General features: G+C 38.6%; 1 pseudogene; it reads left to right on the forward strand.

Moving 5' to 3' along the window:
• Nucleotides 1–4,250: 4,250 nt before the first annotated feature.
• On the forward strand, nucleotides 4,251–5,012 carry LOC130046067 (protein CLN8-like; annotated as a pseudogene).
• The last annotated feature ends 233 nt before the right edge of the window (nucleotides 5,013–5,245 follow it).

Consider the following 5,245-nt stretch of genomic DNA (forward strand, 5'->3'; position numbering starts at 1 on the left):
CCCTCCATCTCACCCTGCCTCTGTGGCAGGGCATTCCCTTTTGTTGTGGTATTTTTAACATATTTTATTGTACCATAGTTTCTCAAGGAGATCTCTCAAAATTGTATTCAGAATATAGCATAGAATCAAATACTATAAATTGGTAAGAATATTTATAATAAAGTAGTAATTACATATGTATAAATACCTTTTTCAGATTGAATCATTTCTGTTTTGCCATTTTCAAGTTTATTGATTCTTTGATGTGATTTCTACAGTGTTTTAATGAGGTGCCAAAAATTTTAGGTCTAAAATTTTATTTGGAGCATTTTGCAGTTGTGTAACTCTGCTGTTTGCTATTTGGTCTTTCCCAATGTTTTATATCTTATTTGCATGTGCACAGATTTATTAACACATAGCTGTAATCATTGAAATGATTTATATGTTTAAAACAATCTTGAGACTGATTTCATTATTTTGCTTTACCTTTCACGAGTAGGCCACATTTTCCAACTATTGATTTTTGGCATGGAGTGTACTCTTAAATCACATTATGCAAATTTGATAGACAATATTGGGGTAATTCTAATTCTGCTTTATTTCTTTGCACAATATTGCTTTGTTTTAACAAGGCAGTGTTCATTAGAATCAAATTGAAAACTCAGTCTTGCTGCAATAATCTGAAGTACAAATCTGAGATTTTATTTATTTATTTATTTATTTATTTATTTATATATCTTTATGGAACCAGTATGTGGGCAAGGTATTTGTCTTGTAAACAGCCTATCTGGATTTGATCCCTCGCATCCCATGTGGAGTGTTCCATGAGTGTAGAGCCAGGAGTAAGCCCTAAACACCACACTGAGTGTGACTCAAAAACCACTACAACAACAACAACAACAAAAAAAAACCGCTTGTGTTTACAGGGTTTGTTTAGTACTTTTTTTTATTTCTGTTGGGTGGAGGGAGTTTTGCCATTGAGACTCGGGGGCCCTGGGACTCCTGCAGTGAAGTCTGACTTTCAGCCCTCAGTTCCTAGGTCACCAGAACAACACCAGGCATTATTCGGGGCTATCGACTTAAATTTGCTTATCTTGGCTGCTTTGGTTAGTTTTTTGCATGTGTAGCTGGTAGCTTAGTGAGCAGAGTTGAGTTTTACATGCTGGAAACTTGAGTATACTTGATAAAACATTCCTCTCTGGTAACTATGGTTGTCCTGCAAGCAACATTTAGTTGATAACCATCTTCAGTTACTCAATAAATGGTAATCTTCTTTTTTTTTTTTTCCAAATCAAGACAATGATGACATAGCGTCTAACTCCAGTGAGAATGGCACATATCAAAAACAGTGGGGCAATCTGTATTGGCAAAGAGTGATGGACAAAGGAACCTTCATCCATTGCTTCTGGGAATGTCACCTGGTCCAGACCCTTTGGATTCTAACTGTCCTTCCAATGCTCAATTTTTAAACACCTCAGGATAAAGCCACAATAGCAAAAACCTCAATTCAGTTATTTCTTGAAGGTTTGCTTCTCCTCCAAAATCAGATGGCATTTTCTCATTTTCCAGAACCCAAACTTAGGTATACGACCAAGAAAGTAGTTCATAATTTGGAAATACATTATAGTTTCTTAGTTACTATTCAAAATATGAAACATAAGGATCATCTTTCTTCCTTAGTCTCTACTGTTATATAACGTACACTTTATGAATACATTTTCAGCTATTTAGATTAATCTGTTTAAAATATGCTATGTAATTATTACAAGTATCGTGTGACTCTTCCACATATGATAAAAGTGTTTGCTATTTTTTTAAGAAAGTATAAATTCTGGAAAAGTATGCAGATCCTTCTCCTGATTTATGACCAGAACCTGTAATTTACAGAGTTGATATAATTTGTCCCAACAGCATGCCCTTGCATGAAGCCTAACTTAAAGTGCTCATAACTGAGATTAATATTATCATAATTATAAATTTAGAAGGGTTTAAAAACGACTAATACTTGTTATATTATAACAAATAATTAGGTAGTGTTTAAGTTTGATTTGCGGCTAATAATATGATGATGGCCAGAGATTTAGCAACTGGAATAAAATGATTTGGGAGAGTCAATTTTTAAAGTTCACTTACAGAATTTAAATTAAATAATAAGAATATTTCAATTATTATTTTCCCTTTAAATATATAGATTAAGTGGAAGTTATTAATACAATATAACACCAAAGTACAAAAGGAAGCATTTGGTCCTTTCAGAACTAAATATATGTAATTCAAAAGAAGAATAAACCTAAAAATGGAGTAAAAAGGGAGGCACATAATGTAAATGTTTTTGAACATAAAATAATCCTTATCACCAGATTTTTTTTGTAGTGCTATTTTTACTGCTTTTTTTCCATTTAAAATAACTAATTCAATGAATCTAAATAAAAATATTTTGGGGAACATAAGATCACAAGGTCACTTCTTTGTATTGTTTTTCAATGCATTTTTAAGTCAGCAATGAAAAAAAAAATGAACAGAAAAAGTGACCAAGGATGAATTCCATGAATCTCTAAATTTCTCCCAAGAACAAACTGAACTTCTATCTCTATATGTCTGTATCATAACATTGAATATAGATATATAATATGCTTGATAGTTCCATCCTATAAAGTAGAATTGGTTAAAGATCAAAACAGCATTTAAAATAACATAAAATTTAATAAAATCACTAGTACAAAAATATTAGCTTCTGCCCATAATATTATATTCCAATGCAAAGCTTTCTATGTTTTCTTAGCACAAAATTGTTGTAACTACCTTTCTTGTTAATTAAGGGCCTTTACTAATTTAATATTATCTATTTAAAATAGTTACACCAAAGTCAGATGATTCAATGGAGAAGTGTAATTAGAAGGATATTTAGGGGGCCCAAGAATGTGGCTGAGAGAACATGCTTTGTACATGTATGATATATGTTACTGAGTTTGGTCTACCTGAAGAATTGATTGACTTCAATAATAGCAATTGCACAGAGAATCCATTTTAACATGAATGGTTGTATTGACTATACCCAATTTTTCCTCTTCCCTTTTTGAAAAATACGACATTTTAAAAAAATGTGAAGGCTATACCTAGCAGTACTCAGGACATAGTCCAAGTCCTGTGCTCAAGGATCACTCCTGGTGGAGGCTGGTGGATGATATTTCATGGCGGGAATTGACCCTAGGTTAGCTGCATGTAAGGTATGTGCCCTATCCATTGTATTATCGCTCTGGTCCTAATTACATATATATATATATATTTTTTTTTTCCCTATACTCTATTCGATGAAAACTGAAGTGAGGAATATTTCAAGACTAAGATGGAGACCTCACAGAAGATCAAAGGATTGGTTAAAATGTTATAATAGAACTAAAGAAGATACAAGTGTCTTTAAAAGATGCTGCAAACTGAAAATTTTGTATCAAAAATAAGTATACAGAGATCAATTATCAATCTTTGCTATATTAAATTATATGAAGTTGATGACATTAACAGCATTGGTATTTATGACATTTATTTCCCTTCAATATCAATTTTTGATGATAAAAATCAATTATTATATCTTTGAGTAATGACTATAAGATGAGAAATTAAAGTAAGTAATGGTATATTTAATTTCTGAGTTTTTTTTTTGTTGTTGTTCTACGGTGACTCATTTTTTGGTTTTGTTTTGTTGCAGGGTTTTTGTGAGCTGGTGATGGTTTGCAGCTTCGCTTGAGAGTATTGTCCTGGCGCATAAACTGCCCGAACCCACGTCCTGCTTGTGCCCATGTGGCCGAGCACATGTGGCGCCCGCATCTCCCCTCTTGAGATGTGGACTTTCCAGTCTAAGGCTGGGGTGTCTAAGGCTGTCTAAGGCTCTCTCCTGAGCCCGTTACTCTCTCTCTCTCCCATTTTCTCTCCCTCCTCTCCTTCAAAAACCTCCAAATAAAATCTGATTTTACTTCAAGTAATAATAACGATTTTAGTATTGTTATTATTACTTGGCTGGAGTGATAGCTCAGTGGGTAGGGCGCTCGCCTTAAAAGCGGCCAACATGGCTGACCCGAGTTCGATTCCTCTGCCCCTCTCAGAGAGCCCGGCAAGCTACCGAGAGTATTGGATATGCCAGACACAGTAACAACAAAGTCTCCAATGGAGCCGGTACTGGGCCCGCTCGAGCAAATGGACGATCAATGGGAGGGCCTTTACCTTTTACCTTAACAATAACAATAATAAAGTAATCGTCTTCTCTTTCTTCAGGCTGGAGGTGGGTGCGGGAGGCTCCCCTCTTCACACTGACTGGATTGTCCTGGGCAGGAGAGAGCCAAGAGCCCGGTGCGGCCGTGGGTGCCCCTGGGGCACACCTTTGGGACCATGAGCCTTTCCAGCGATGGAGGGACATCGGGGAGCATCTTTGACCTGGACTATGCTTCCTGCGGAATCCGTGCCACGCTCGTGGCCACGGGCTTTGCCTTTTACGTGGGTGTCTTCATGGTCTGCCACCAGCTGTCCTCCTCCCTGAACGCCACCTACCGCTCGTTGATGGCCAAGGAGAAGGTGTTCTGGGACCTGGCAGCCACGCGGGCCATGTTTGGGGTGCAGAGCTCTGCGGCAGGTCTCTGGGCCCTGCTGGGGGACCCGGTGCGGACAAGGCACGCGGCCAACAGAACTGGTGCTGGTTCCACGTCACGACGGCCACCGGGTTCTTCCTGTTCAAAAATGTCGCCGTGCACGCGTCCAACTTCTTCTTCCGGACATTCGATGTGTTTTTGGTGGTCCACCACCTCTTCGCCTTCCTGGGGTTTCTGGGCTCGGTGGTCAATCTCCAAGCCGGCCACTACCTGGCCATGACCACGCTGCTCTTGGAGATGAGCACGCCCTTCACCTGCATTTCCTGGATGCTCTTAAAGGTGAGTGGTGCCACCTGGGGGCTGCCCGTGCCTGGGTCCCGCAGGCACCGAGTGGAGATCCCCACTGACCTCTGCGGAGTCAGAAGCAGTAGTCTTTGGGCTGGATTCCACTAGATCCTGAGCAAATCGGATTATTGCTTCTAGCTCCGTCCCATCAGAACTCTCCGTGGGCCTTACGGGCCCTTGCAGACATGGTCTTTTTCCTTCCTTTGATACTTTCATAAAATGAAAGTAAGGAAAAGGAAAACAAGAAGGGTAATAGGTAAAGGTAAAGGTAAAGGCCCTCCCATTGATCATCGATTTGCTCGAGCGGGCCCAGTAACGTCTCCATTGGAGACTTTGTTGTT

This window comes from Sorex fumeus, unplaced genomic scaffold (genome assembly GCF_029834395.1).
Source record: "Sorex fumeus unplaced genomic scaffold, SorFum_2.1 ptg000131l, whole genome shotgun sequence".
In the NCBI taxonomy this organism is placed as follows: Eukaryota; Metazoa; Chordata; class Mammalia; order Eulipotyphla; family Soricidae; genus Sorex; species Sorex fumeus.